This window comes from Ambystoma mexicanum, chromosome 3q (genome assembly GCF_040938575.1).
Source record: "Ambystoma mexicanum isolate Mex_15411 chromosome 3q, UKY_AmexF1_1, whole genome shotgun sequence".
Classification (NCBI taxonomy): domain Eukaryota; kingdom Metazoa; phylum Chordata; class Amphibia; order Caudata; family Ambystomatidae; genus Ambystoma; species Ambystoma mexicanum.
The window spans coordinates 451,220,018-451,243,677 of record NC_090926.1 but is presented as its reverse complement, the minus strand read 5'-3'; positions in this window follow the sequence as shown (position 1 = coordinate 451,243,677).

Genomic DNA, 23,660 nt, shown 5'->3' with positions numbered 1-23,660 from the left:
CACACTAAGGACACAGGCTTGCGGCTTCCTTCCCCAGAAGCAAGCCTGTCAGTTTTCTGCAAGTTTGCGAGGGCACTGGGGGCACATTATAAGGTAATGGCCGACTGCTCCTCAACACAAAAGAAAGTAGTTTAATCTATGCCACTCCTTTAAAGCCTCCACAAGTGGTCCCCTTATAGCCCCTAAATGTATTGCTTCTGGTTTCATGTCGCCACCTGCTGGTGTCACAGGCACAGGTGGGGTTTGCAAGACTTGGCGGTTTTGTTTGTGTCATCTTCATTGTCCTCTTAACTCAGACAACTGATGATCAGTCTTAATCACTTGATCTATTAAGCCCTGTAGAGTCTCAGGTTCTGCAACACGAACCAACTTATCCTTGTAATCATTAATCAAACCACGCCAAAACAGGCTGTATTGCGTTTTTTTCACTAATTGGCAGAAACGGCTGATGTAGGTGATCAGATCCTGACTGCCTTGTTTGAAAATGATCAATTTATTTTGGGCAGCAGAAGCCAGTTTGGGAGACGAGGAACACTTCTAGAAATGTATTTTCAAATTCCAAGTTCACAAGCATGGTATTATTGGCCTAGACATTGGCAATAGCCCAGTCACGAGCACTTCCATTTAGATTATCCAGGATATACCCTATTTTGGCTTTGTCCATCGGAAACTAATTAGGGCGTAGAAGAAACCGTATCAGGCAATGGTTGCAGAACTCTGTCAATTTACAGGGGTTCCCCACCAAACTCCAATGTGGTAGCAGGTATTACTGTGGTCTCTGCCAGAGTAGTTACATTATCTTGCTTCACTACTTTTTCCAGCCCAGCAAGCATTTGCCAGCTGCAAGGAGGAGGCTTCCAACCTTAGGGCTTGCAACTCATCTCGGGACTTTGAATGGCGTCCATCTCAGAGCTGACGTTGAAACGCCTCAATGGAATCTCGTTTTGGCTGAGTACCTGAATGTGTGGCGTGCCCGTCATCCAGGAGGCAGCAAGTACCCCCACTACTGTGCATGCTCGCAAGGTTTTAAGTGACCTGCCTCACCTACACCATGCCTCCAACATGGCAGCGCTCCTTAGTGGCATCACTTCCCTGCAGTGTGTATTGGCCCTAGACGTGTGGGCGGGTTGCCGGCCTCCAAAGGGTGCATGCCATTTCCAACCTGGGTACACCCGCCAATGAGTTCCTGTCAAGCTGGGTAAATGAAGGGCAGAATGAGGCCACCAGACTGCATAAAGGCTGCTATGGTGTGCACAATAATTCATTAGTGAGTGGAACGAATAAGCCTTTCAAAGTAATTTTGGAATGCAAAAGCGAGTAAATGTTATCCTTTTCAGTGCTTAACAATGTTTGTTTTCTGTCATGGATAGGATCCTGGAGGTCAAGACTTTGTACCAGGCACCTCAAATGTTGTTACAAGGTAACATGGAGCCATCTCCAAGGCGAAGGATCAGAGATGATTTCAGTCAGGGGAGAGTTGTCTGCAATACCTATAAGTATTGCCGACAACTCTCCCCTGACTGAAATCCTTAGTCAGGGGAGTACATTCCCATCCATGTCCCAAGGCTCATACCTACTTCAAAGCCCATGCCTTCCACATGTGTCACCCTCCATCCTAAGGCCCATCTCTGCTCCTAAACTCATCCTTACTCGAAATCCCATCCCAATCAAAGGCCGATCCGCTTAAAACATGGGCGGATAGGGGGGACAAATCCCCCCACTTTTTTAAGGAGGGGGATATAATGGCATTTATCCCCGCCACACCCTCTCTCCAGAATCTCTGAGGTGTGACTTGTGCATTGTCACTGCTGCTGCATATTCCTGGCCAGGGTTGGACTAGGACATAAAATTGTCTCGGGCACCAATGCAAAAAGTGGTCCACTGTTGCAAATGGCTATTCATTCCTTTTGTGACACTGTTTGAATAGTAGCCAAAGTTTTTTTTTTGTTGGATACAATGTGATTCTAATTGTGCATTTTAAAGAATATTATTCAGCAACATTGGTCAAAACTACTAACCGCAGAGCGAATTAACTCCTCAAACTGGCACAAATTGGCCAAAAATGTGGCCCACTTTGACCAAAAATACTGGCCCCACCAGCGTTTTGTGTTTTTGGTTTCGCCATGGGCCTATTGCCCTATAGGCCAGTCCGAGGTTCCTGGCTGGAGAAAGTTACCACCTTGTAAATGACACCAGTTCTGCTCGCGGTGCGCACTTCGGCTCCTGCTCATTTGACTCGGGCATCGCCCCGGCCATGGAACAAACTGCACGTGCCCTGCACAGTGCACTGCAGCGCAGCCCAGGCGCACCCTGAGTCGGCTGCTGACCGACCTGTCATCACTGACATTCGACAAGGAGGCAGAGAGCAGGAGCAGGCAGTGACACATGCTCTGTGCTTAGTCAAAGTCAGGCTGGGATTATATTTGCAGCAATCGAAATTCAAGTGGTTGCTGGCTGGCAGTGGCTGCTGATGACTCTCTTGAGTCGAGTTTCTCTGATTTAGCAAGACTGAGTCTGAAACCGAGACAAGCTAAAGGTTAGTAGTAGTGTGGGGGGAAAAAACATAACATGCTACATGAGTGTACAAGGTACTAGGTGGGTTAAACGGACAGCACTGTCCTAAGGACAGTACCTTTGTTTCGCTATAATCTCAGCCCCCCGGGTTTATGGGTGGCTGAAAAGGAGAATGCTCGTACCCCCCCCGTGCAATCACCAAATTGACCGCAGAGACAAAGCAGATGGAGCATTGGTGTGTGCATGCCTATAAGAATTTTTAAAAGCTAAAGACAGACTAGATTATTTCTTCTTGCAGCTAACTTCTAAACGTGGGTTTTCTGGATTACATTTTCCATGTATGTCCTCAAGGAAGCTCTGCAGTGAAGTTTTTCCAGCTTCCAGTCCGTCTTTATTTTAGCTTGCAGTCTGTAGTCGACTGTATCTCCACTGGAAGGGACTTCAAATCGTGCTGAGACTGCCCTTGCTGCAAGTACGATCCTTCAGGCACTGCATGCTTTGCGATAGCGATATACAGAACAAACTAACTCTAGGAGGGAGTCGTTACGACTTGTGTGTATATGCATATAGATGTTAGTAGCTAATCCCATTCCTTTGTAAAATTTAAGTCCAGGACTGAAGAGGTTGAGTGTTGGGGACACGGGTGGGTTCATTTTATCAGCCAAACTTTCTAGAAATTGACTCTGAAATGTTTCTTAATTGAGAAACCACCCCATCCCCAAAAAGCAACACCATTCCAAGAGGAATCTCCCTTTGGCATCTCCAGCATTTTCTTCACCCCTTTGCCACCTGTCACAATGGGGTGTACCAGAGCACTCAAATAGTTGCAAGATTAATGTGCTTTCTGTATACATTTTTATATATTGTCTGACATGCAGGTGCAGTAATTCTAGCGCTTGTGATTATAAAGTGCTGTTTAAGCGCTGGGCCACCGTTACTGTGTGGACTCTTGAATAGTTTTCTGGGGGCGTGCGTTTATATTCAGAACCCCACTCTGAATAACGGTGGCTTGGAGGAGCCCATCTGTTAATGTCCCCAGCGGTTGCTGTATTCTGAGCATTAGCTGGTTCGATAGCACATCGAGTAGAGCGTTTGCGTTGACATCTGTGCAGTACTTGCGGACGCAGGATTGAATCCCGGCAAGGCCAAACTCAGGCCTTTTATCCTTCCAAGTCCTAGTTTTAAATGTTAAATGAAGGAATATTATTTAAATTGATATAGTTCATAATGTGATGTTTATATGTATATATTCTTTTTTTATATTGAACCTAGAATGTGTAAAAAAACCAAATGTGGTTATATCACAATAAATAAAAAAAAAAAGATAAATGAGCACCACACACCGTGGGTAATAATGAGCAGCGCTCAGATGCCTGAGGGTTCGAAGCGCTATATAAATGCTAAATTATTATTGTGCAAATTGACCGGGTTACAGTGCAATCAGTAACATGATGTTAAGTGTGCCAGTGTCAGGAGTCCTACTCCCTACGGTCATGGGATTCTCAAATAAGGTAGTATGTGTTACCTACCATCTTATATTGTTCAGCACTCTTTGGGCCTGATTTACAAAGTGTTTTTTAATGGGATTCCTCCATTGTAAAACGCTCCAGGCCCTTTGTTTCTAGAGCCAGCGATGTTAACAAGAGCTTGGCACTTGATCCCTTGTGCCCATTGCAGTGTTAGGCAAGTGTCCGGTGATGGAAAGCTAGTAACTGCAATGTGCATGTACCAAAACATCATAAATAAATATGCTGTGTGCATCATAACATTGTGCTTCATACGTCTTTAGTTCAAAAAGGAACTTTGACGTGAAACAGTGAAACTCATGTGCCTGAAGAAAGCAAAACCAGAGCTGAAATTCGATTACTTGCAGCAGTCGAACTTCACACAGGAAAGCAGACAGATTAAGGCACATTAAGCTAGTAAAGTTGATTAACATAAATCATTTGTGAGGCGTAAAGAACGGCCCAAAAAAGTATTTGTGGTTCGTTTGTGTCTGTAGAAAAGTCACGATGGTGTCATCTGTCCCCCCCAGATTGTATGTGTCGCCTACGCCCCTGGCTACAATACCCATCCCCACTTCAAGGCCCATCTCCTCCGTGAGGCTCATCCCCACCTCAAGACCTACCCTTGCACTTTCAAAGTATCAGAACTGGCAACTATGGAAAATGCTGGTCATTTAAAACTGTCCAATGAAATGCATTGCCACCACACTGCTGATTTTTTAGATAATCAGAGTAGAAAATGCGTTGTCCTGCGGCTGTATGATGCACTAGGACTGCGGCCTTGTGCTTCGCTCGTGACGCATTATTCGATCTATACACTCTAGATGCTAACGGTTATCTAAATATAGCCGGCTGAAGCCAGAACACAAGAGTCTTTGTTCGTAACAAGACCTTGGGATTGACGATTGCAGAAACATCTCAGCCTGCCTAACCACGTATGCCACACCTGCCAGTCCTCGAGAAACACCTTCAGAAATAGCAGAAATGCGCGGACCGACTAATTAGCACTAAGTAAACATTCAAGTGTTCCAACAGTGCAGTAGTAATGCATTGTAATCCTTAAAAGACAGGTATCCGAATATGTAAACTTAACTCTTACAAATGATCTGGAAAGAAACCTCTTTCAGGCACGCCACAGAGGCAGGTTAATGTGATGGCAGTGCTTTAAGTGGGAAGCAAAATGGTGGGCGCGGGTCAGACAGGGGCGAGGCTTCAGGGGGGCGTGACCTAACAGTCGCAAGCAGCCTTGGTAAGGGCCACCTCCCACCTCTCCTTTTGCACCTTAATTGTGGGGCTAACCAATGCCAGGCATCCCCTTGCAGTGATCATCGCCCTCTCACCCAGGGTGTGAAGGGGATGATGCCTGCATCTTTAGGTAAAGGGATGCCTGACGGGGGTTCACACCTCAATTATGGAACAAAAGGAGAGGCAGCTACAAGTCCAGGCATTTTATTCTAAAGTCTGAAGCTCTCACATATAGAGTGTGAGGGCCTGCAGGAAGTAGAAAAAAATATCTTGGCTTCAAGCGGCTTGGGGCAACTAGGTAACTTTAGGGAGTCCCAGAAGAGCCCTAGCTCAGAAACATTTGTCGGAGACTGCTGGGGCTACCCTGGCTAGCGGCGGCCTCTTAAAGCTCTGTGAGAGGGACAGCAACCCTCTGGTCAGTGTTTTTCTGCCTGCTGTGCCATAACAATGGGGATAAACCATATGTAAATCGTACCCCAAATAAGGAAGTCCAGCGAGAATGACTCTGCCACATCTCTTCTGCACAAGACGTGGACTCCCTGCTCACTGTGCTCAGAGAGGCACTGCTTCACCTCACTGATGAGGCCCAACAAGGCCGAAACACGTGTATGGGGTTGCTGTTGGTACTCTTGTTCAGAGGGGAATTGCCATAGCATTTCGGTGCTGGACTGCCCATGTGGGCGGGACAAAGACTGATATGCAAATGGTTATTTCCCATCTGTGAAAGGTACAGTGAGCAAAAAGCTTGTGCTGCAAACTCTCATCTCAGAACAGGTTATCATGCCATGTTCAGAACAGGTTATCATGCCATGTTCTTTCTGGAGAGGAGCGCCTGCTACCTTTTTTGGAAACAATTGTGACTGAGGTTATTCTGAATTGAGTATCAGCATAACTTTTTACAGGCAATATTAATTTCTTCTTTTTTAACATTTCCTGTGGTTGATACAGGAAGGTATTTTTTTTCTTATATCTAGATAACTGTAATTATGTGGGGCGTGGCTTGGAAGCCATGTGAAAAGACGTGCCTGTACGGGGGCTCCCGCTGATCCGTACATTATCCGACTGATACCGCGCAAGGACCGCTGTGATTTGGCGAAGATTGTGATGACTGCGTACATGAAGTTCGGCTGCTCGCGAGGATACATTTTTAAACGGGTTCGCATTGCGTACGTGTACTTAGGAGCCGAGTAAAGCGCTGGTGGCGAGACCTCGACGGACGACAAAATGGCCGTCGCCGCTTGACGAGGGGACAAAGGAGCGGTGGACCGGGACCACAGCATACGTGCGCCCTCTCGGCGTTACGAAGGGGGCAGCGCGACCCGGCCCATCTGGGGGGAGCGCCGGACAACAGCGGTGCCTGAGATTGTTGGGCGAGCTGGGACTCTCAAACTGAGTTGTGGTGTATGGGCATAGTGCCTCCCAGCCTTGGATCTGAGCGCGGCCAGAAGGACGCTCCTGACTGGAGATATGTCGAACAAGCTTCTGAGAGTGAAGAATAAACAGCCCACGCTCGACGAATACGCCAAGACGCCGCCTGGCCCGGAAGGAGCCAGGAGCAAGGATAAGGCTCAGACCAAGGAGATGGCCGCCGGTGGTGCGAACCAGGAGGTCCTCGCTGCGATCGCGGACCTGAAGGCGACGTGGGAGACTAAGCTCCAACTTGCTGAGGCCGAATTGAAAACTGCGATGGAACTACAGGTTGGGGCGGTGCAGGAGGGCGTGAACCTCCTGAGGCAGGATGTGCGAGCCCTGGCTGAGCGCACGGAAACTTTGGAAAAGGAGATGGGCCCTACTGTGGCGAACTGCACCGCACATAAGCGTGATATCCATGCCCTGGTGCAGCGGGTGGGAAACTTGGAAAGTAGGGCTGAAGAGGCGGAAGGACGTGCCCGGAGAAACAACGTTCGCATCGTGGGCCTGCCGGCGGGGGCTGAAGGCCAGAATCCCACAGAGTTTATTGAGAACTTGCTGCAGGAGATCACTGGGGGAGCCCTGTCGCAGGGGTTTGCGGTGGAGAGGGCGCACAGGGCCTTGATCAGGAGGCCACCGCCGGGGAACCCGCCTAGGCCTGTGATCGCCAAGATCCTCAATTATCGGGATCGGGAAAGGATCCTCGAACACTTTCGTAAGGGGGGCACCATACGGCGAGGTGAGGCGACCATCACTGCTTACCCCGATTACACCTTGCAAGTGCAGCGCAGTCGCATGAACTTTGGGGCGGTTAAGAGGCGATTGCGGGCAGCTGGGTACAAGTATATGTTGCTCGACCCGGCCAGACTGAAGGTTTTCTTCAAGACTAAGATGCTGTTCTTTGACACTCCGGAGGAGGCCATGGAGTGGCTCGATGCACAAAACTGTCCTCAAGAGCCAGATGAGCGGACGGCGGATGGAACGGGAAGAGATAAGTGACGATGCGGGCCCGGTTGGGCTATGAACATTGGGACTGGAATATAGTCTTTGTGACTTTGTTATGGAAGTGTATGCATTAGGAGTTTGGAACATGGTCCGTGTGCGCGGATACGGATGCGAGGGAGAGGAGCCTCCAGGGGCTGTTCTTTGTACCCCAGTTTGAGTTTAGGTTAGTCACAGTGTGTGGGGTGACACCCTGTCGGGTTCTCTACTTGGGTTCCAGAGAGAACCGAACACGGGGATGCCTGAGATCCAGGGATGGAGCTGGGCAGTTGGTTGGGGTAGGGGGGGTGGGGTGTGTTAGTTTTTATATGAGCCTGGGAGAGAAACTGGAAATGGAGGTCCTTGAGGTGGGGGGGAGGCGAGCAGACCTGGGAGGGAAGAGGGAGCTACTGATAAATCATGGGGGACCTTAGGATACTAACGTGGAACGTTAGAGGGCTTAACAGCTACCTTAAGTGTAACAAGGTCATGTTGTACCTAAAAAGGCAAAAGATAGATGTCGCCTTGTTACAGGAGACGCATCTGACACGGGATAAACTGGAACTGGTGGGGAGGAAGTGGAGAGGGACAGTAGTTGGATCTACATATTCTGCCCATGCCAGAGGTGTGCTGGTTTGGGTTGCACCGCATGTCCCGTTTAAGCTACTTGGGGAGGTTGTGGAGTCTGATGGGAGGCTGGTCATGGTAAAGGGGCTTGTGGAAAATAAAGTAGTGTGTATTATAAATACTTATGCTCCCAACCAGGACACGGCGACATACTTTAGGACGCTGATCACCAGACTTGGTGAAGGGATGGGGGGTCCGGTGATTTGGGGTGGGGACTTTAAACCCCAGGGAGGACAGGTCGGATGACAGGGTGGTCAGGCCCAGCCCGGCGGCTAGGGTACTGCAGACGCTGCTGGTAGACCTTGGCCTGGCAGACGTGTGGAGGACGAGACACCCTGGCGTGAGGCAATATTCGCATTATTCGGCCCCGCACCAGCTACACACAAGGCTGGATTACTTTTTCGCCACTCCGGACGTTGTCGCGGAGTGTGACCAGATAGACTATAGGGCGAGAGTCCTTTCGGACCACTCGCCCCTGGTCATGCGATGGCAGCTTTGTCCCCCACGTGCGCGAATTCCAACATGGCGCCTTAGGGCGGAAGCGCTCAAGGATCCAGTCTTCAGGGAGGACTTGAGGGAGGAGATAGTTGCTTACTTTGAGGCGAATACAGGTAGTGTCAAGTCGGCTGGTACTTTGTGGGAGGCCTTTAAGGTTGTAATGAGGGGGGTTGCCATTGCGAAGTCCAAGGGATTAATGGGTGGAGTCCTGGCTGATCTGCGTAAGGCCGAGATTGAGTTGGAGAAAGAGCTGGGGGAGGGTGGGATTGATACGTAGGCGGTCACTAATCTGCAGCAGAGGTGCGCCGAACACTGGGACAGGCTCTGTAATCTGAATTACATGAAGTACATTGAGAGGTTGCATGCGGGGGGGGACAAGACGGGCAGGCTTCTTGCTTGGCTGTATAAGAACGAGACCCCGAGAACCCCGATCCGATCAGTTATCACTGAAAAGGGCATGGAGGAGGACACCCAGGAAGGGGTGAATGGGGCATTCGCGGAGTATTATCAAGCATTATATGAGGATCGAGAAGGGGGAAGCCGGGAGGAGATAGAGGTAGTACTTGAAGACATAGGCCTGCCCAGGATAAGTGACGAAGAGCGAGAGGAGATGGATGCTCCGATCACTCTGGAGGAGCTGCAGGAGATTGTGCGGCAGCTACCCACTTGCAAGGCCCCAGGAGCGGATGGGTTCCCCAGTGAATTTTATAAAGCGTATGGAGAGGAGGTGCTCCCGCCCATGCTGGAGATGCTTAATGAAGCGTTCGAGGTGGGGCGGCTGCCGGAATCGCTCAGGGAGGCGATTATAGTACCGCTCCCCAAAACCAATAAACCGGGACATGATTGTGGTTCCTACCGGCCCCTGTCGAAGCTGAACCAGGACAGCAAGATCCTAACAGCTGTCCTGGCGGCTAGAATGCGGAGGGTGATAGGCAAGCTGATCCATCCTGACCAGACGGGCTATGTCCTGAATCGGAATATTACTCAGAATCATAGACGCATTCACAGGGTGGTTGAATGGGGGTGCAATGAGGACAGCGAAATGGCGATAGGGGCGTTGGACGCGGTTAAAGCGTTCGACTCTGTTCGATGGCCGTGGCTGCTGGCGGCTTTGGGGCGGTTTGGACTGGGACCGGGCTACATGAGGTGGGCCGAGCTATTATTTCTCCAGCATGGGGTCTGGCATGGATTCACATGCTCATGAATATTCCCCGTCGTCAGGCTGGGAATCCTCGGTAAAGAAAAACCCAGTATCAGTTTCGTTTCTGATCTGTCTTTCGTAGTAATAACCAATCACTGATCTCTGCGTCATACTCACCACAGCCAATGACTGCCCTCTACCTAAGCCCCGCCTCTGGCAGCCATCTTCAGATTTTTACCGCACGTTCATGTGTTGGGATCCTCGTGCTATTGCTCTCGAGCGTTAGTGCTATTTTTTTCACGTTTTTTCTCAAAAACTTCGTTTTTTCGGTCAAAAGAGCCTCAAGCTCCACCGACTCTCCATCCGATCAACGGGGACCCGTGTCGGATTCATCTGCGCCCCTCAAGGGTGAAGATTTCGTCGAGCTACGCTTTTGGAGGACTCCAGAAGTTTCTCAGGCCCGGTCATGGCCCAGGAGAAGGGAAGCTCGACGCCCGGAAAGCTGTTCAGGGTCTGCCCTGGATGCCAGCTGCAGAACGTCTTCAAGGAGGACGAACACTCTTTTTGTCTTTACTGCCTACATGAGGACAAGACGCACGTGGAGAAGGACTGTGCGTTTTGCGGCAACATGTCGGAGCGGACCATGAAGGACCGCCATCAACGTCTCGCCAACTGGCTAGAAGGGAAGAGCCCGTCCGGCGAGAAGAAGAGGAAGAAATCCGAGCGGTCTTCTGAGACCTTTGAGGACGCCCCGGCGACGGGGGTCCAACATAAGGCCAAGCACCGCGAGTCCGCTGGCACCGGGAGCGCCGAACGGTCGGGCTCTACGGGCGCCAGGCAGGGCGCACCCTCCCCGGCACCATCAACCACGAGCCAACGCTCTGGGTCGGGTAAGAGGAAGGCCGAGCACCCGGCGAAGCTCCTGGAGAGGCCCCGGTCGAGCTCGAAGGCGGAGGGGGAGCGAGGCAGTGTCCCCCCCCTCAAGGATAAGGCGGTGAGCGCACCTAAGGTGGTGAAGGCCTTAATCCATCCGGCCAAGCCCTCTATCGAAACTGTCGCGGCGGCCCTGGCTCAGCCTGTGGAGGCTACACCAGTGGTGGCGACCTCGGGGCTCAGAGTCTCCCTGCCACCTCGGAGGGAGTCCTCTTTTGTGCCCATCGATAGGACCCCCGTGAAATCCCCTGTGGGGAAGAAAAAGGGGGGGCAGGGCGTCGTCGTAGATTCGGCCTCAACCTCGGAGGAGGAGCTGGTCGAGGTCTTAAGCCACGGCCTCGGCGTGGAAGAAGACCGGCCCCTGATCGCCCGTCGGATTCCCCTCTGCCAGCGCCGCGAGACAACTCGGCGGCCATTTTGTTAGCTATACAGTCCTTATGCTCAGAGATAAGGACGAGACTACCGTTGCCGACGGAACCTCTCCCGTCGGGGGACCCAGAACCGGGACCTTCTGGTGTTCCCCCTACCAAGAAAAGAAGGATCCACCCTCCACCTCCTTTTCAGCCGTCGCGCCCCTTCCAGCCCTCCTCCCAATCACCCGAGGGGATGATACGGGGACTGACACGGCAGCGACGGGTACGGACGACGAGGTATACGACGAGGATGTACCGTCGTCGCCTCCCACCAGGGCTTCTCCGCCCGACGAGATTGGATCGTTCCACTCCATGATCACCAGGGCATCCGAGCTTTTCCAACTCTGCCCTGAGGAGAAGAAGAAGGAAGGTTTCCTTTATCAGCGGCGCGAGGCCAAGAGGAAGACGATCCTCGCAGTGCCTCTATTGGACGACATTTGGGATGAGGGCCTCACCCTCCTCAAGAACCCTTCCACGACGCCAGCTAGAAGAGACCCGTACGAGAAGAAGTACCGGGTCCCGGACACGGCCCCCCTGTGCCTCCGGGCGCAGCCTACCCCGGACTCTGTCGTCTCCGCGGCGGCCAGGAAGAAAGCGGGGGGGGGTGCGGCCTCCACATCGACTTCCCCACCGGACGGCGAGGGAAAGAAATTGGACGCTATGGGACGCAGAGTCATCTCGTCTGCAGCGACGACGATTAAAGCGGCCAACGCCTTGGCTATCGTGGCCCGCTACGACAGGGAGCTCTGGTACAAACTGGCTCCCCTGCTGGACTTCTTGCCGGACGACAAGAGGGCAGAGGCCCTGGAGATCCTGCAGGAAGGTGAGGTGGCTTCGGACCACGCCATTACCGTTGCGACGGACATCGCCGACACTGGGTTCCGCCAGTTGGGCAACGGCGTTTGCCTTAGGTGGCGTGGATGGCTCAAGGCTACGGACTTCCGTCAAGACGTTCAGACCAGAGTCCTGGACATGCCCTTCGATGGGAACAACCTGTTTGGGAAAACAGTAGACGATTCCCTTCAGGCCATTAAAGCGGACACCGAGACGGCCCGGGCCCTTGGAGTTCTGCAACAACGACAGACGCCCTTTCGGAGCAGCGGAGGCAAGGGCGCCTCCAAAGGTTCCGGCGGCGGTTTCTCCACCTACCGTCAAGCGGCCCGCTCGTCGTCTCAGGAGGCCTACAGAGGACGAGGCAAGTCTGGCGGACCCCGCCGTCGTTGCCAAGGAGGTCAAGGCGGCAAAGCCTCGTCGAAGCAGGATTGAACCGGCCTTGGGGTCGGGCCCCCACCGAAGCACCCCAGTGGGAGGCCGGCTGGCGAGCTTCGTCAGCGTGTGGGAGTCCATCTCCACCGACAGTTGGGTGCTGGACGCCTTGGCCCGGGGCCACGCGCTCGAGTTTCAAAGAAGGTGTCCACGCGTCCCCCCCATGGCCAGGAAAGAACTTCACGTCCCTCAACTTCTCCTGGAGGTAAAGGCGATGCTCAGGAAGGGCGCCATCGAACTCGTCCCAAAGAGGCTTCGGGGCTCCGGAGTTTACTCGAGATACTTCCTCGTGAAGAAGAAGACGGGGGGATGGCGCCCCATCCTGGACCTGCGACGTCTGAACAAGTTCATCAAGGCGCAGAAGTTCCGGATGGTCACCCTCCAGCATGTCCTGGGTCAGCTGGAGGAAGGAGACTTCCTGTCGTCGTTGGATTTGGAGGATGCCTACTTCCATATTCCCATCCTAAAGGGGCACCGAAAATTCCTCAGGTTTGTGGTCCAAGGGCGTCATTACCAGTTCAAAGCCCTCCCCTTCGGACTACGGTCGGCACCCAGGGTGTTCACCAAGTGCCTCGCACCGGTGGCGGCGCAGCTGCGCCGCGAGGGGATCCACGTCTACCCCTACCTGGACGACTGGCTCATCCGAGCCAAGAGGGAGCTCGCCGTGGTTCACACGGCAAGGACCGTCCAACTTCTCACGGACCTGGGATTCTCCGTGAACTACGCCAAATCCCACCTGGTACCCGCGCAAGACGCTCTGTTTCTGGGAGCGAGGCTCAACACAGTGTCCCTTCTGGCCTCCCCGTCGGAGGAGAGGACCAGGACCATCCTGGGCAAGGTGCAGCGGATATTGGTGGCCGACGCGGCCAAGGTGAGGTCCATCAAGTCCCTCCTCGGAATGATGTCTTCCTGCATCTACCTCATTCCCATGTGCAGGCTCCGGATGCGCCCGTTGCAGGAGTTCCTGGACGCGCGCTGGATCCAAACGACGGGCAGCTTCGAGGAAAGGATCACACTCGACGAGAGTTTCCGACGAGCGATCCGGTGGTGGGGCACCCGCGCGCATCTGACGGCGGGCATGGACTTCCAGACCCCAGCCCACCAGGAGACAGTGACCACGGATGCCTCCCTGGAAGGGTGGGGAGCGCACACCGAAAATCTGCACGCAAGAGGCCTTTGGCTCCCGACGGAGAAATCCCTACATATCAACGTCCTGGAGCTCCGTGCAGTGTTTTGGGCCCTCAGGTCCTTCCTTCCGTCCCTCAAGGGCAAGGTGGTGAGGATCTTCACCGACAACACCACCACCATGTTTTACATCAGGAAACAGGGCGGGACCAGGTCCCCAGCACTGTCCAAGGAGGCGGAGGACCTGTGGCATTGGGCCGTCGCCCAAAGGATATTTCTGGTGCCGTTTCATCTGGCAGGGATAAAAAACACCATTGCTGACTCACTCAGCAGGGAGCTGCGCTCGTGCCACGAGTGGGAGCTACGGCAGGATCTAGTGGATCGCCTCTTCCGACGGTGGGGCACACCCCAGATCAACCTGTTTGCGACAGCGACGAACTCCAAGTGCCTGAGGTTCGCCAGCAGGTTTCCCCAGACGAGGAGCATGGGCGATGCTTTCTCGTTCCCCTGGGAGGGCCTGTTCCTCTACACGTTCCCTCCTTTGCCACTGCTAATCCGGCTCGTCAACCAGCTCAAGAGGTCACGGTGCAGGATGATCCTCGTCGCACCTGCGTGGCCGAGGCAGATATGGTTCCCGGACCTTCTGGACTTGTCAGCGTCCCCGCCAATCAAGCTGCCGGTGGACGCGGATCTACTCTCCAGGGAAGGAGGCGCCATCCTCCACCACGACCCGAAATCGCTGAACTTGCAGGCCTGGCTCCTGCAGCGCTAGAGTTTGGAGGATACGACATACCGGCCGACTGCAGAGAGGTTCTTGCAAAGGCCAGGGCGTCCTCGACTCTTAAATGCTACGGACACAAATGGAAGAGGTTCTCTGTCTGGTGCTACGCACAGAAGATTAACCCTCTACGGATTATGGCTCCCCAAGTACTGCCGTACCTGCTGACGCTGGCCAAAGCTGGACTGGCACACGTGTCCATCAAGATTCATCTTGCTGCGATCTCCCGATACACCAGAACCACGGGCCGGACGTCCTTGTGGTCTCATCGTCTGGTGAAAGAGTTCATGAAGGGACTGTTCAGATCGTTCCTGCCGGTGAAGGCTCCGGCCCCGGCGTGGGAGCTCAACGTGGAGCTGACCAAGCTCATGGGACCTCCGTTCGAGCCTCTGCACTCGGCTCCGTTGAAATTTCTGTCGTGGAAAACAGCGTTTCTTGTGGCCATCACCTCCGCACGACGAGTGGGAGAGATCCAGGCCCTTTCCTGCAAGGCCCCGTACTTGACTTTTCACGACACGAGGGTAGTGCTCAGGACGCACCCCTCCTTCATGCCCAAGGTACCGTCGGACTTCCATCTCAACGAACCCTTGGTGTTGCCTGTGTTCTTCCCGTCGCCTTCGTCGCCGGCTGAGAGGACTTTGCACTCGCTGGATGTGGCTAGAGCGCTGAAGTTCTACGTAGACCGCACAAAGTGTTTTCGGAAGACGTCACAACTCTTTGTGAACTTTGGACCTGTCAATCAGGGGAAGGCTCTCTCGAAGGCTTCCATTTCCAGATGGCTCTCCGGCTGTATCATGTACTGTCACCGGTTGGCAAACCGACCGCTGCCTGGCCGTCCCAGAGCCCATTCCACCAGAGCGATCGCAGCTACCACGGCGTTCCTATCTGGTGTGCCCCTGCTGGACATATGCAGGGCTGCTACGTGGAGGTCGACGCACACCTTCACGAAATTCTACTGCGTCGACTGGGATTCCAGGGAGGAGTCCAGGTTCGGCCAAGCAGTGCTGCGCAACCTGTTCGCCTGAGGTGAGCCTGGTGAGGAGGTAAGATGCTTAATGTTGAGTTTGATGTAATGCTTAATGTTGAGCCTTTGCCACCTCCCGTGGTTGTGCATGTGTGTACTGCTATGTATTCTTTATTCATGAGCATGTGAATCCATGCCAGACCCCATGCTGGAGAAGGAACAAGTTACTTACCTGTAACTGTTGTTCTCCAGCATGGGTCTGGCATGGATTCACATGCAAACCCTCCCGCCTACCCCTCTGCGGCTCTTCACTTGGTCATACTGCCACTTCACGTGCTTCCAAATCTGAAGATGGCTGCCAGAGGCGGGGCTTAGGTAGAGGGCAGTCATTGGCTGTGGTCAGTATGACGCAGAGATCAGTGATTGGTTATTACTACGAAAGACAGATCAGAAACGAAACTGATACTGGTTTTTTCTTTACCGAGGATTCCCAGCCTGACGACGGGGAATATTCATGAGCATGTGAATCCATGCCAGACCCATGCTGGAGAACAACAGTTACAGGTAAGTAACTTGTTCCATAGTGCGCCTCTGGCTAGGGTCCGTACGGGAGCAGTGGTGTCAGATAGATGGCAGTCAGGCAGAGGCACTAGGCAGGGGTGTCCTTGGTCCCCAATGTTGTACATACTGGCCCTCGAACCCTTAGCAATTTACCTCCGGCAGCAGTATGATCCGGGGGGCATAGAGGTGGGAGGGGAGTGCCATCTTATATCCCTGTATGCAGATGATATGCTGTTATACCTGAAACATCCGGAAGAGAATTTGCCGTATATCTTGGAGGTATTGGAGAGGTACGCCTGGTTGTCCGGCATAGCGGTCAACCCTCAGAAATCTGCACTATTCCCGCTAGGCAGTTATGTGGGGATACTGGTGGAGAGGTTGCCAGTGCTACGGATCCCGTGGGCAACGAGCTCCTTCCGGTACCTGGGCATTGACGTGTATCACACGACCGAGGAAGAACACAGGCATAATACCGAACTAGCTGTGGGAAAGATTGAGAAGTGCATGAGGTTCTGGGAAAGATTGCCTTTAGCGATGATGGGTCGGGGAGCTCTGCTTAAAATGGTGGTGCTGCCCAGGCTCCTGCATTACTTTAATAACATCCCGTATATGATACCTAGGAAGTTTTTTGCTAGGTTACATAGAGTATGTAGGAATTTCCTATGGCACGGCATGCGCAACAGGGTCGCATTGTGGAAATTGCAGAACTCTTATGAGAAAGGTGGCGTGAAGCTGCCGAACTTTGAGGCCTATTATATGGCGGCGCAACTGCAATATGTGGCCAGGTGGCTCTCGGATGAAGAGACCTCCGAACACAGGCTGCTAGGGAAAGACTGTTCCCCCTTCTATCTGCGGGAGGTGATCTGGGTGACCGGTTCATGGATGAGTGAGCGTCCTAAGATGCTAGCCCTTGGCAGGAACATATGGCGGCGTGCCTGACGGATGATGGGTGACCCCTTGCCGTGTATGCCGCAGTTACCTCTGGTCGCCCTGGCGAAGGAAGACGGGCAGCTGAGAGCTATCCTCCGGACATACTGGGAGTCAGTGGGGTTGATCACTATGGGTGACATCTGGCAGGATGGGACCCTGATGGAGTTTGATGCACTGGAGGCAAGGTCGGGGCTACACAGGGGTCAATATGTGACATATCATAGGGTGGTCCGGGAGGTCCGGAGCACGTGGCCCGAAACTACTTTGGCCAATGAACCGGATGCCACGCTGGAAATAATGTATGACGCATCAGAGGGTGGGCACGAGGTCTCTAGGTTGTACGAGATGTTGATGACAAAGGTTGGGAAGGATTTGGGGCACCTGAGACTGGAATGGGAAGCGGAGATGGGGGCCCCGATGGCGGATGGGATGTGGGAGCGCGCCCTGGGGTACCACAAAAAGGTATCGAGGAACGCCAGGTTTAAGCAGATAGAGCTCTATATTACGCACAGGGCATATATGACCCCCCTTAGAATTTCCAAATTTCTGGATAATGGGCGCCAGGCGTGCCCCAAGTGTAACGAAGAGAATGCGGACATGATACACATGTTCTGGGCGTGCCCAGTGATTGCAACCTACTGGGGTGAAGTGGCGCGGAGGCTGGCAGGGAGGGGTATCACACTTAAGGTGGATTCGGCTTGGGCCTGTCTGCTGGGAGGGTATCCCGGGGCGCGTAAGCTTCGACATGTTGAGAAACTTAAAGATCTGGCCTATGTGCTTGCCAAACGCAGGATAGCCATGGGGTGGAAGGAATGTCATAAGCCGCGAGTGGAGGTCTGGTGGCGAGATCTCCAAAAATGGGCTGATGCCGAAACGGCAGCGTGGCAGGATGGCAGTATGACAGGGGAGGAGGAAGAAACAGGCTCTCTCACGGCATGGAAGTCATTGGTAGCTGAGCTGTTTGGTATGGGGTCGGCCTCGGCTGGACTTGAGAGCGATGAGGCCCCACCGCATGGAACGGACACTGATGGAGGACACTCTACAGGCTCATAGGGGGGAGGGATGGGGATTGCAGTGCCTTATTTTTTGTTTGTTTGGTTTTTGTTGTTTGAGGTGTTTTATTTATGTTTCGTTGTAATGCTGTTTGGTTGAGATAAAATAAAAATATATAAAAAAAAAAAAACTGTAATTATGTGAAGATGTATATATAGCGATATCATGTACTCTATTTTGATTTTGTATTATTCATTGTGTATGTTTGTTTTTGATCTGTGTAAAGTTTAATTTACTTAAACTAAATCACATTAAATAAATAATAATTGAAATCACCACCCAATACACAGTCGTCTGCTTGTTTATCCAGCATTGCCGATTGGAGGTCGTTCACGAGTTCAAGTGTACATGGGGGGGGCTCATACACTGCAACTATCCCTCAGGCGTTCCCCCCTATGTCACCAGTTACCACCACAAAGCGCCCCCTCGGATCCACCTGGACCACTGGCAGCTGGAAGGGGACCCGTTTATGCATGAGGATCATCGTTCCATTTGCTCCCCTAGAGAAGCCAGTGTGAAGGGCTGTTGCGTAATTAGATCTTTGACAAAACCTGCATTCCATGCCCATAAGATGTGTCTCGTGAGTAGAGCGATATCAGGTGAGTGTCTATTCAGGAATTGAAGCACCAGCCTACATTTTATACTGGAGCCCAGCCCGTTAACATACCATGTGAGCAGGGTTAGTTGTCCCTCATGTGCCATTAGTGTCCAAGGAGATATTGTCAGGGTGCGGGCAGGTTTCTTTCTATCGTTTCCATCCCAGGGATCCCCCCAATGTCATACAGCACAGTGCCCAACCCCTGGTTCCCAGGATTATTGAGTCGGGACATTCATATGCCCGGGGCCGGCAGCACCCATGTCTACCCCCTGCAGTCACCCTCTTCACTGGACTTTGCGACCAACCAAAACAACCTTTGTAAACAAACACCCACAACTTCCCCCTTTGTGGCTTTGTGCCAATCGAAAACCGTTGTGTAGAGCAACAGTACCTGCATCCCACCCTGTACTCCCACCCCCCCCCAACCAGAAGCACCTGTAGCCCAAACTGTATGCCAGCAAGGCGCAAAACCACAAAATAGAACATTATGGAATGTTTACTCCAACTGCGAATACAAGTCCCACATCAGTAGGCAGCGGCTGCCAGTGTAGGGTCCCCATGAAGTGTGAGTCCACTACAGAACGGGAGCGGTGGTGTTACTGGTCATCCATTCTCGTCCCGGTACTCTACAGTCCATGGCGGTCCTGATGGTTCGGCGACTTGGGAGTCCAACTGAGGCGGGGATCGGTCAGTCCTCGGTCTCTGCCCAGGTGGCCCTTTCGGCGACCGCGGCGGCACGGATCCATTAAAGATTTGGGTTTCCAGCCATTCCCATGCCTCGTTAGGTGCGTAGAACAGGTGGGTAACACCCTCGTGGAGCACCTTAAGCTGTGCTGGAAAGAACAGTGCATATTTTATGGACAAGGACTGGAGCTTATTTTTTACTGAGTCAAAAGACTGTCGGGCCCTTTCAACCTCTCTGGTATAGTCAGGATAGAAGCCAATGCAGTAGCCATTGTAGGTGATGGGGCCAGTGACGCGGGCCATCTGGAGTATGGCATCCCTAGCTCGGAAAATTCAGGAGTCTACCAATTATTGTATGTGGCGGCGTGCAGGGGACCGGGCGCCCAGTCGGGATTCTGTGTGCCTGCTCTATTGAGAAAGAGTTTCTTAAGGGGCAAATAGTTTGTTGAGCCATTGCTCAAGGAAGAGCTCAACGCTGGGCCCCTCCTCCTTCTCAGGGACCCCAAGGATGCAGATGTTATTTTGGTGCACTCGCGCCTCTTTGTCTTCCGCTCTGCTTTCCATTTGGGTCACCTTTTAGGTGATTGCAGCCAGTTGCTTTTCTATTTGTTTAACTGTATCTTCCGAGTTCGAGATCCTCTGCTCCATCGCTGCAACCCTCAAGGCCAAGTTGCGGAGGTCCTGCCGGAGAAAGGACACCCCTGTGGACAGGCCCCCAATCTTGCCCTCCAGAGACAATCTCGACTCCCCAATGGCCTTCATAGTGTCAGTACGGGAGATGGACGGATCCTACGGCTCATCGCTCAAATTCGCAGTCTCTGAGGCTTGGGTCGTGGGCGTTTGGAGGGCTCCCACCATGAAATGGTCAATTTTTATCTACAGGGCCTGTCATTTGACCTTGCCTTTTACCATTTTGTGTTGCCCAAGTCTGGTCCTGTGGGTACCATCAACCAGTCGATCAGGCACAGGGTAGGGCCTGAGGCGGCAATGGCATTGTCCCTTGTTGGCTCCTGGTATTGTGTGCAGAGGTCCCACTCCAGCACACTATGACTAGTAGTAGCGAGGCGGCTTATTCAAGTACTCTCCGGCCGGCCTGCATGAGTCCTTGTCAGGGTGTTTAGGGGCTGTGGGGGGGGGGTGCAGGGGAAAGGAACAAAGGGGGGAGGGCCTCCTGCCAACAGTGAATCTGGGGTGTTATTGTGTCTCCATCCTGGAGTCCTGGGGTGTCAAAAAATAGGGTCACTCCCGGCCTCTGCCAAACTTCCACCCCTACAGTGGTCTCTCAGCGTTGGCCTCTCACCGTCTATGTTTGCACCAAAGGCCGTTATGGCCCCATTTAGATTGTTGTGCCTCTTTATCAGCAGGGAAGCACCCCACAGCCCGACCTGCTGTGGTGGCCCATCGCTGTCCTCCCAGGGCTTATGAAGCCACCAGAGTCAATCCCCCTACCTCTCCCAGGCAGGGGCAGGAAGCTGTCCCACACCCCCTCACCTTTCGTCCACCGCCCTTTCAAGGGCGCAATTGCAGGACGGGACTCGGTCGTGAGTCCCAGGCTGCAGCACACCAGGCCGTCACTCTGTCTCCACGTTGGGCACTTCAGGCGGGGGAAGGGCCTCCCTTCGGTCCACCCAGTCCCCAGGTTCCAAGCCGGTGAGTCCTAGTATGTCCAGCAGGCCTCAGCGCAGCAAAAGGGGTTAACTCAGCATCTTCCCCTCCCGCAAATAGGGAGAGGCACGGTCAGCTCTGCGCCCCTCCACTGGCGCCGGCCCCGCAGTCTGTCCAAGGGGTCAAGCAACAGCTGGGGCCAGGAGCGCCACAAATCTTGTCAAGCGGATTCTGGAAGGGGCATCAATACTCCATTAACAGTGGGGGGACGGGGCAAGGATGCAGTTGTATGCCACGATGAGCGCTCCAGGGGGGCTCGCGTTGCTCAACTCCTCCGCTGCTCATCCTCTGCGAGTCCATAGGCATCCGTTGCCCCACCAAGTGCTGTCTGTTTTGCACCAGCTCTCTGAGTCAGCGGGGCCAGGAGCTGGGCTGACAGTGCCCACAGTGTCCAGGGCGGGAGGTCTCCCTTGTGCCTCCACAGAGTCGGTCAGTGATTACAGGCTTCCCTGCACTGATTCGTGCCAGGAAGGAGTCGGGTAGTAGCCCCGCTGTTCCACCATTGCATCATGATTTGTTTCGATTAAACGTCACTGTAGGGGACCAGGTTATTAAAGGAGGATGTCGGCGGTCGCTGGGAGCGAGAGACTTCACGTCTGCATGGGTGCTTCGCGCATGCGCAGTGTGAGAATCAAAGGGTCTTGATATGCAACACCCTGGTGTTAGACTAGTACTTTTGTAGGGTGTGTCCTATGACTCCTGTTTCCCAGGACAGCTCCTGCTGAGGGGATGTCTTGCTGGAGAGAGGTGTTACCTGACCTCAGAAAGGATCAAAGAGATGCAGCCCCCCTGGTTGCAGCAGAGACAGCCTGTCCAGGGGGAATACACACAGCCTGGCCATAGGCTCACATTGTTGACACATGTGTGATATCAATCAGATGAGGGTTTAATAATTATGAGGAATACTAGCTATCATACCATGAATTCAGGGATGGCAAATATTTCAAGTTTATCACTGCCACCAAGTTATTAACTCTCATAATTATGTGGTTTTGGCACAGAAGTGCAGAATTAAATGCAGCCTCTGATCTGCAGTGATTTGGTTGTCAGTAGCTGTCAAAATTACACCTGTGGCCTCTGCACCTGCTTTGTGCCACTGGCGAGCAGATGCTGCAGATGCTGCAAAGCTCTGGGAAACCCTCCAGATCATCGTTTTTCAGCCTGCCAAGCCATTACAGAAGGGGAAAAACCATATGGAAATCAGGCTTGGTCCTACCCCAAAAGGGGCAGTCCAGCCCGAACTGCTAGGTCACATTCCTTCTGCACGAGACCACAAGCATCACCAGACATGTTTCAGCCTTGTTGGGCGTCATCAGTGAGGAGTAGCTTGGGTCTCTAGCCCCGACAGACTTGGGACCCACGTCTGGGCATACTCGTCCCATTCGGGTGACTTTAGCAAAACAGAAAGGTGATGGCTGGAAGGTTTGGTCTTTCCCCTTCTGTAATGGCTTGGCAGGTGAAGAACGGTGGTCTAGAGGGTTGCCCAGAGCAATGCCAGTGGTTAAGATTCATTCTAAACCTTCCAGCCATCACCTCTTTGTTTTTGCTTTGTCACCCCGAGTGGGACGGATGTGCCCAGACGTGGGTCCCGTTCCTGTTGAGCCTAAAGACCCAAGCTACCCCTCACTGATGAGCCCCAACAAGGGCAAAACATATTTGGGGATGCTTGTGGTCTCGTGCAGAAGGGATGTGACCTAGCAGTTCGGGCTGGACTGCCCCTTTTGGGGTGTGGCAAAGCCTGATTTACATATGGTCTTTCCCCTTCTGTAATGGCTTGGCAGGCGAAGACCGGTGGTCTGGGGGGTTGGCCAGAGCAATGCCAGTGGTTAAGATTCATTCTAAACCTTCCAGCCATCACCTCTTTGTTTTTGCTTTGTCACCCCGAGTGGGACGGGTATGCCCAGATGTGGGTCCCGTTCCTGCTGGGCCTAGAGACCCAAGGTACTCCTCACTGATGAGCCCCAACAAGGGCGAAACACGTTTGGGGATGCTTGTGGTCTCGTGCAGAAGGGATGTGACCTAGCAGTTCGGGCTGGACTGCCCCTTTGGGGTGGGGCCAAACCTGATTTGCATATGGTCTTTCCCCTTCTGTAATGGCTTGGCAGGCGAAGAACGGTGGTCTGGAGGGTTGCCCAGAGCAATGCCAGTGGTTAGGATTCATTCTAAACCTTCCAGCCATCACCTCTTTGTTTTTGCGTTTTTCAAATACTTGTTCAGATAATTTGCAGCTTTCACACAGGTTGATTACTGTCAATCAGGCTTCAGTATCTTTTGTTTGAATATTCTTTTAACATCACATTTAGATTTCAGCATACTGTGGTTTGTCTAGAGTCATATTCATTTTAGCACTTCATCACATAATGGTTTGCTTGAATTTAAAGTTCCTTTACCCTTTTGGGTGTCAAATGTTTTAATTCTGTTTGGTAGCAATGTTTTAATTCAGTTCGTTGTTCAATAATTATAATGTTCACTTTATCTGTAGTTCAATATTTATTTTCACTTTAATTGGTTGGCTCAGTGTTCGGAGACCTTCAAAAACGTGTTTCTTGACACACATGGCCACTCTGCTGCAAAGTATTCCCATCTGTTTGATAAGTGAAAATTAAACAATTGGAGATTTTCAAAAAGGTGCTAATCCGAAAGCATGCGACCACTCAGATACAAAGTATTCAGCAAATAATGAAGTTCACACATGCGTGCAGCGGCTTTCTCATTCACTAGCAAATCATCAGTTGCTTTAAGAGTTTGAGCTGCAGCACGGATCACACA